Source organism: Panicum hallii, chromosome 2 (genome assembly GCF_002211085.1).
Source record: "Panicum hallii strain FIL2 chromosome 2, PHallii_v3.1, whole genome shotgun sequence".
Taxonomy (NCBI): domain Eukaryota; kingdom Viridiplantae; phylum Streptophyta; class Magnoliopsida; order Poales; family Poaceae; genus Panicum; species Panicum hallii.
Genome location: NC_038043.1, coordinates 4,754,673 through 4,764,066, shown reverse-complemented (window position 1 = coordinate 4,764,066; position 9,394 = coordinate 4,754,673).

Here is a 9,394-nt window from a genome sequence, read left to right as displayed (position 1 = left end):
GGCGAGCGCCCGCCGATCACCGGTGCTGACATGGTCGCCGAGAACGTAACCGCTCTGATGCCAATTGTCAGAGTTAACCGGGATTCTGATCGCCGGTGAACACCAGAAGACGCACGCAAGAACACAGTTGGACACAAGTGTTTTGGTGCTGTAGAACGCGACAGCATTTTTCTGTTGTATTGCCTAGGAATTTAAAGAAGTAACGAAGCAAACGTGAGAGCTTATCTCTCGGAATGTGCGGTGAGCACGTCGCTAATTTGCCGCGCCATCCCGCAGCCTCCGCACGCATCGCACGACGTCCCTAGGACTCGGACGCGCCCCCCGAACGCAGCGTGCGTCAGGCTCACGTAGCATGCACCAGAACGTGCAGCTAATAGCTAAAATCAGTAAAGAAGCTAACTAACTAAAGCTATGTACATGATAGTGATCGATTGAGGGTTAAGTTCAACATGCGCCACGCTCCCGGGCAACGCGGCGACGAGCAGCCTAGCCACCACGAGCATGGCAACCCGAATTTGCTAACAGCGTGGGGAGCTAGCACCAACAATCTGGCCCGCCATGCCTGCACTACCTCCGCATGCATTCCCGCTTGGCTCAGCGCTGGAGGCCCTGTTCGCCGCCTACGATTCCGAGGAAGAAGAAGCAGAGACATCACTCTCGGCGATGGGTTTGTTTCAGAAAATCAAAGAGGAGGCACATTCTTGGGGGTTGCAGGGGCTAAACACTTAGCAGCACTCTTGGCTGTTTTCGCGAGCTCTGACATTTCAGGTACTTATGAGCTAGGCACGTTAATTTCTAGTATAAAGATTGTGCTTGTTAGTGTGAAGTTTGTGTTTGTGTTGACGAATGCCTTTAAAAACATAAATACACGTTAAAGGGTATTTCTGTAATATTGAAAAAATTAGGGTTCTTTTTGTAAATTATGTAAATGGGAGGTAAGTTCAAAAATGTACGAAGGGTTGGTTTGCAAATATGAGTTTTTACTCTTTAACCAATGTAAGAAGTGTAAATACTCCAAGGCTTCATTGAAAAGGTAAAAATTATTTTGGATTTATTTGAAATTGAATGATTTGTTGGCTTTTAAAAATAATTTTAAAATCCTAACTCTTTTGAAGTTGGACCCAAAGCAAAGTGGTAGATCTTTTTAAGCTCTACACTTTTGATTTTGGGCATATTTTCATTAGAGCTATAGTTTGGAAGAAAATTTTACTTTACAAAGAACTCCTTAAACATTTGCAAAATTTATGAAGAGATCCTCGTCTTCTTCCTCCTGCTTCCCCCTCTCTGTTTCTCTGCAGCGCCGCCCGCTGCCCATCGCCGGCATTTCCCTCGACCGCCAGCTGCCCCCTTGCCGCTCTTCCTGCGCTACCTGGCCCCCAGCTCGCCCGCCCGCCGCTCGCCCGACCCCGCTGGCTCCTCCTCGCGCGGACGTGTCGCGCCGCTGCCCGCCCGAGGCGCCACGCGCGTCGTCGACTGCTAGCTGCTGCTTGCCGCCCGTCCGCGTGCCTCTTTTTAGCTTTGGAATGCACTCAGTGAACTTCTCCCTTCTTCTATTCCCTCGCGCGCACCCGCATTCCTGTTCTTCTTCTCTGCTCGACTACTTCGCCAGAGCTCCTCTGTCCACCGCTGTCAGCCGCCTCCGCCGCTCCTCCTCTCCAATTTCATGCTCCACCAGCACCGCCGCATCTCACCGCCCCTTCCTGACCCGCTCTTCCTCCTCCTCCCGCGCGCACGCAGCCCAAAACGCCGCGCCGGCGATCTCACTCCCCGTCGTCGTCCTGTTTCTAGTTGAACTAAAGTTCCACCCCTTCTCCTCCCTCGCCAAGAGCACCATCAGCACCACATCTCCACGCCGAAGCTCCTTGACCAATTCCCCATCGCCTTCCTACACTCAGGTCGCTGGAACACCGCCGCCGTCCTGTTTCTAGTCGAACCGCCGCCTCCGAGCTTCCCTTCTACGATTCCACCCACCCCCAAGTCCGCCGTGAGCTCCTGAAACTTTTTCCCCACCTTTCCCTCACCGCCGGTGAGCCTCCTCGCTGGATTTTAGATCGCCGCCGCTCGGCTTCTTCTATTCAAGTCGATTAGGGACAAAGAGGATGTGCAGTGCGCAAAAGTAGTTGACACTGCAACAGAATGAATGCGCGTTGCGCAAAAAGTAGTCGACAAAGTGTAGCTCTGGAGGGTTTCAATGCCCATCGAGAGTCATACACGGATTAGTAGTTGGCGAAGTGTAGCTCTGGAGGGTTTCATGCCCATCGAGAGATGTACACGGATAAGTAGTCGGCGAAGTGTAGCTCTGGAGGGTTTCAATGCCTGTCGAGAGACGTACACAGATAGGTAGTCGATCATGGTGTAGCCCCCGAGGGTTTCATGCCCGTCGAGAGGCGTACCCAAAAAGGTAGCCGATCTTGTGAAGAACAAGTCAGAAAAGGTATAAGCCACTTAGCTTGATTCTTGAACGAATGTCGATGAAGCCGTGGAGCTCGTTGATGTAGCTGCGACGGTTTGTTGATGAAGCTCGACTAGTCGGAGTCGATTCCGACTAGGTGTCAAGTCGAGACGAGTAGTTGATGTAGTCGTTGCTGTGAGGCTTGCCCTCGACTAATTTCTAGTCGATACGAGTAGTCGAAATAGTCGTCGGTGGGCCGCTGATCATCCTCGCGAAGTCGAAGTGATCGCCAGCGGGCCGCCAAGCCTTCTCGCGAAGTTGAAGTAGTCGCTGGCGGGCCACCGAGCCTCCTCGTGAAGTTGAAGTAGTCGAACTCATCGCTACTGCGCGCGGACATTGCGGCACAAGCCGAAGTTGAACCGGGTCGTCGTGGTCGGCGGCCACGGTGCATCGACGTTGCAGCGCGAGGTGAAGTCGAGCTGAGTAGTCGAGGTCGATGTAGCCGTTCGCTGAAGGATACAATCTCGAACTCGATGAATCGATCCACCGATGCATATGTACGAAGTAGCAATCCGCCACCTTGAGTGGATTGATGTTGATGAAGAGGTCCTTCAAATTCGTCCAATGATCGCGACGATCTGCCCCACGGTGGGCGCCATCTGTCGGTATTTTTACTGTCAGCCTACCTAGAGATACCCTAAGGTAGGTGATTATTTGGTGAGGGATCGCTGGATCTGGAACTTGAAGGTGAATGTAAGGATACAAGATACAAATTTAGACAGGTTCGGGCCGTTAGAGTAGCATAATACCCTACGTTCTGTTTTGGGATGTTGTATATTGCGCCTTGTGCTTGGGAGTTGAGTTGCCTTTTGGCTGCTCTCTGTTGGTTCTCTGCTGGTTCTCTGTTGGTTCTCCGCCTATCTAGGTATCCCTGCACTCCTTTATATATCTCAGGGGACGAGGATCCTAGTAGGATTATAAGGTAGGAGTCCTAATAGGATGGATTATAAGATATGAGTCCTAATAGGATTACAGTGGAATCCTAGTAGGAATTAGACTTATTTTTCCTCACAGGTAGCTTCCTTGCCGTACCCAGGGGATCTATCCCTGACAGGACCCAATTGCAAACTTCTATTTCATTCTAGGGTCTTTTCTGTAAAATACCAGGAATCAATCGGCTACACGTCTGTAAGATACACGCCCGTCAGCTGCACACATGATCGGCTAGTTACGCCGATGCACAGATCGGACTATGCCGATGCACAGATCGACTAGTTACACCGAAGCACAGATCAACTAGTTACAGTGATGCACAGATCGGCTAAAGCGAGCCGATGCGCACACGATCGGCTAGACAAGCTATCTGAAAACCATGCTGTGAAGTAGATCCGATCGACTCTGTAGTAACCTTCACCAAATAGCCGTTTTGAACAAAGTTTCTACACCAGAAACTCTGCTTAAGTTTATTTTTTTCAAATCTTTTTGTTATTTGTACAAATTAGTTAAGTCTTGAAGTGATGTATTGAATGTATTCTTGTTGGATTGAAACTTTATTGTGAAAAAATATTAAAATAATAACCATTTGCTTCAAATCATTGCATATCATGTAGATTTGACGGCACTCGCCGATGGTACCTACGAGCTAATCCTGGAACCCGATGAGGGTATTTCTGAAGCTCAAGTGAACGTCGCCGAGGATCTTTCCGAAGCCCCGAACTAAGGTTCGGAAGATACTGACATCACTAACCCCAGCCTCACCAATGAAGGCAAGCACCGGTGCATAACCCAGTATTTTAAATTATACACTTATATTATTATATATCTATATTGTGCATTAAGTTCTAAGAGTTGTTACAAAACCCTAGTTGCATGAAACCTAGGAACCTATGTAATGTTTCCGACTCCTTATCGAGTAAATGCTCTGCTAATAGGACCGGCAGAAGTCGAGTGATTTCCTATCACTCGCGCGATATAGGAGTTGATTGTTTACTTTTCTGCAATCACTATAAGGATCACGGATGGGGTTATGTGCAGTATCATGGCTTGGAATGGTACCCTGTCTGTGTTGATCAATTTGATAAGGCCACAGTGTGTGGTAGTGATGGTCAAGCGTTTGAAAGTACTAGCCACATACCGTAAGTATGGTACGCGGTAAGCCTAGTACCTGATTGGCCCGGCAAGTGGACATATCCCCCACCACTCGAATTTTAGTTTATGTTCGCATGCACCGACGTGTGGGAGTACGTTCTGCATAGCAGACGGGAGCACGGTCATACAGTCGCGCTGTAGACGTACGTCCTGCACATTGGATGTGCGTATGGTCCTGCAGTCGCTTGTGGTGGCGCTGATCCACGACCCGGAATATGAGGGGAATGGTTGCCTGGAAAGGAAAGTTTCCGAGCGTGTGAGTTAGGATCCCTTGCAAGATTATGAAATTCGATTCAGGAATCATCTGTTTCTCGCGGTGATTGAGACTGCTTGATACTTCTGCCACATAGAGTAACAAGAGCAACAGTTTATGGAACAATATTGATATATGCTTTAATACCTACCTTGCTTTTCTAGTGATACTCACTTAGAATGGTTAATTGAACTAGAATCTAAAAGCTAAAATATGGAAATAAGGATATACTTTTTGTTATTTTTCAGCAAAAGAAATCTAGAGCCTTTCAACCTCTCGTGGTCTAGTTATGGGCTAAGTATACCCAATTGATGGGTAAGTCTTGCTGAGTATTAGTATACTCAGTTTTGCTAGTAACATGGTTTTCAGGTATATCATTCGAGGACTCAGTTGCTAGTTCCCCTTGGCCCTGCACTTTACCGCCTGGCTGGTCTGTGGAATGGGATCCGTCCCCGGCTGGCAATGACCTTTCGGAATGACGCCATGCTTTGGGCTTTGGGCTAAGTATGGTGCCTGCTTTTGCGACGTTTAGTCGTGTTGTTTCTTTTCCGCTGCCATCTCTGAATAATATCCGTTAAAACTTGAAGTTTTCGAATAATGCCTGTATAAATTTGTTTTAGTTAGATTTGCAGTACTCTATCAGAACCCGGTTTGTAATAACTACTTGTGCCTATGTTGTAAAAATATGACGGTGATTGTATCTCTAGACTCACCTTCGTGCAAGGTATGCTTAATCGATCCGGAATCCGGTGGTTTCATCGGAACGTTGGCCGACAGACCATTGGATTGTTCCATTTGAAGTGCGTTGAGATCATATCGTCTATATAGTGATAGTCTGCGCACTTGAGCCGGAATAGTGATAGTCTGCGCACTTGAGCCGGAATAATTCAAGTGGTTCTGCCACACGAGCCTTTGACTATTTGTACAGCCTTTTTTTTTTCTTTTCTCGTTTTCTGTCGTTTCTTCTGTATAAGAGGCCTCCCACGACTTCCTGCCGGTTTTTTCTCCTTCTATATTAATAGAAATGGTGCACAGTGCACGTTCATTCAAAAAAAAGCAAGCGAAGGCATCATCCAAGGCACAGGGCCCCCTTCCCCCACAAACTCAGATCTGAGACAAACTCAGATTTGCAAAGGAGCAGTTGACAAGTAGGTGATCTACTGTTTCGCTCTCTTGGTCGCAAAGCAGCAAGTATCATGGGCGTCGAGTCCAATGTCGCCGGCGTGTTTCCGCTGACCATAGCCGTTGCCGGAGTGCTAGCCAGGTGAAGAATTTCACCCGTTGGGGCGCCCAGTTTTTCCAAACCCAAGTCGCACCTGGCAAGTATGTTGTTCCTTGATGCATGATCTTGTATGCTGAAGCTGCTGTGTATCGGCCGCTGGCTAGTCATTAGAAATTTCAACAACTAAAATTCATATTGTAGTTGCTTGAAGTTTAAAACTTCATTTTTTTTCTCAAACATTATTGCATTAATATACATCACCTTGCAAATGAAAGAAATCTCGGCTTTTGCATTGTCACCTCGCAATTATGTTTTTGATATTTCAATCAAATACCATGCTCATATTTTAACCGAATTGTTTAAATAATCCATATCCCTAAAGCTTATTTTATTTCCGTTTCATATTGAAAACTCTGGATAAATTTGTTTCTACCTGTCAATCTTTTATGGATCTTCCCAATAAAAATTTAGTTTTGTCAAATGTGAAATCGAATAATATGGATTATTAATATTCATTTTCCATCCCTATGCCGACTTTGAATCTTTAGGATAGTAGTAGAAACGTGAAAGAAATCCGGAAATTCCTTAATCATTCCCACTTCTTTTTCTAGACGGACCCTATCTTGTGCTTTCTTATCCTGTTTCTTTTTTGCGTAAAAAAGCATGTTTATTTTTTAGGTAGTTTTTTTTTGACATTCCCTCTCCTAGTCGGTTGGGTAGCGAAAGAAAAATAGGGCTGCCTCTACAAACACAATAGGCTGTCTGTTCGCCAGCTTTGATAAGATAGGGGGCCATTATTAGGCCCATAGGCAAGAGATAATGGCGGGCCGCGACCATCCGTTACTGTTGACAAAATCAAGACAAGCCGTCCCGCCTGCTGCTCGGCGAATTTCCTTCTCGTTGCCGATTCGGACAGAACAGCCGATTCGGACTCCTGCCGCCCCATCCTTATAAGCAATCAGACGCGCACGCAATCGAACAGCACGTCGATCCCAAGTATTGCCAGCTCCCGATCGAGTTCTTTCCGGTGCTCGAGCCCCTCTCCGCTCGGCCAGGCGATCGATGGCGCCGGCGCCGCGCTTTGCCGCCCCGCCGGCCGGATTGATGGCGCCGCCAGCACCGCGGTTCGCCCCCGCCCCCGCGCACGCCACAACCAGACGCCCGACGGGGGACGCCGTCCTCGTCGCCGCCGTCCACGACGCCGCAGACATCTCGCGCGTCGACGTCAAGCTCGTGGACGTGGCCTCCGGCGCCGTCGTCGGCAGGCTGGACGGGCAGAGCACCGGCCACGCCATCGCGGCCACCGGCGGCCTCATCTGCCTCGTGCCAACGCGCGGCAACGACAGAGCGGCGCCCGTCCGCGTACTCAACCCGGCCACCGGCGCCGTCACCGACATCCCCGTGGCCACGGCGGCGGACGGGAAGACGTCGCGATCGTCGTACGTGTTCGGGCAGGTCCCCGTGACCGGAGAGTACAAGGTTCTCCGCATCCACACCTCCACCAGCCGGGACAAGCCCAGCCAGTCGTGCGAGATCCTCACCCTCGGCGGCCGCGGGCAGCGCTGGAGGCCGGCGCCGAGCCCCCCGGCGCTCGTCGGCACGGAGATCCCCCGGCACCGGGCGGTCACCCCAGGGTTCGCCCACTTCTTCACGACCTCTAAGATGGCCGACCACGACGGCATCGCCTCGTTCGACCTGGCGAAGGAGCAGTGGAGGCCGAGCCTCCTCCAAGGGCCGCTCCCCTCCGAGGACCTCCATTGCTGCCGCTCCAGCCTGAGCCTGGTCGCGCTGAACGGCTGCCTGGTCTTCGTGCACCACGACTACCGCTCCTGCTGCATCGACATGTGGGTGCTGGCGGAGCTGGAGAAGGGGAGGTGGCTGAGGGTACAGTCTCTTCCTATGGGATCGGTCCTGCGCGGATGGGAAGAAGAGACCCAGCCGGCCCCGCTGATACCGGTGCAGCGCCGCCGGGAGATCTTCGCGCAGCCACTGATGGTGCTCGACGACGGCCGGATCGCTTTCTGGGTGGGAGTCCCGAACGGCGTGGTGAGGGTGTACGATCCGAAGACGCGCAAGTGCAAGGACGTGGTCGGCATGGGGAGGTCTTGTAGCATTGTTGGGTTGTGCAAGGGGAGCCACCAGTTGGGCTTCGCGTAGTAGGTCGATGCAAGGAGAGCGAAGTGCCAGCATTTGTTTTGTTTTTAACAGTTTGTTGATGTATCCACGATAAGGCATTTTCTTGTGTCGTGTGTTTTTTGCCGGTACAGATGCAAGATGCTTGGTTCACATTTTGGCATCAAGAGTTTATAGATACATCATCATGCATCTCCTCCAAAAAAAAACAGCATCATGCTACCAAAAATTACTATTACTTCTTCTCTTTTCTGCAAATTTGTCCATACCACATACCAGACGCATGAGCCAATCAATAAGATACTAGTTACAAGTAAGTAACGGTAAATCACGCTTCGTATGACGATGAAATCCATGCTGCCACGGTGCCACCCAAGATCACCCGCGTTGGCAGCCCTAGAAGAATCGCTGGGGGGAAGTTGGACCAGTGGTTGTGGAAAGGGCGCGGGGGGCACGTTGACGGCTGACGCGACAGCTCGGGCAAAGTCGGCGCCTCTGCCTGCACGTGAAAATGCCAGGTTTACCGTGCTCGTTCTTGGCCGCGCCGCCTGCTGGGGAGCACATGCACAAGGCCTTGCTTCCGCATCCGTAAGTTCTGCGTGAAGAAGAGTTCTGCTGCGATGATGTCGTCGCCGTCGGCACTCGGCAGCGATCGCGGACACGCGCGCTAGAGGGAGAGACAGGCTCGCCCAGCCCACGTCACCAGATCCGGCGGAGTAGAAAGCCCACTTGCAGGCTGGCCCATTCTGCAAGCCCAATCCCAGCTTACCATGTCGCCGCGCTCTATCCGGCCGGCAACGGCCACCGCATCATTGCTGTTCCCATCCCGCCCCCTTTCTCTGTCTGGTAAGCTGCCTCACACCGCCTCGTAAATGTTCTGAGATGAACGGCGACGAGCCAGAGAGAGAGAGAGAGAGATCGTCAAGGTTCCTTCTAATACTGCTACTAATAACATGTACAAGCAAAAAAAAATATGCTACAAAAATCTGCCGAAAAAAATGTGCCAGTCCTTGCTAGAGAAGCACTAGAATTACTTCTTATTCTCAGAATCTATTTGGATAAGCTAAAGTTACGTACTAAACTTTAGCACATATTAGTATTTATACACATGCTAAAATTTTAAATCTTAGTTAAAATTTAGCTCATCCTATTGGCATAAGCTAGTACATGCTAAAGTTTAGCACTTTCATTTATTAACGCTTGGGTCCAAACAAAACATCCGATTTCAGAAGTCCTACGTTACCTC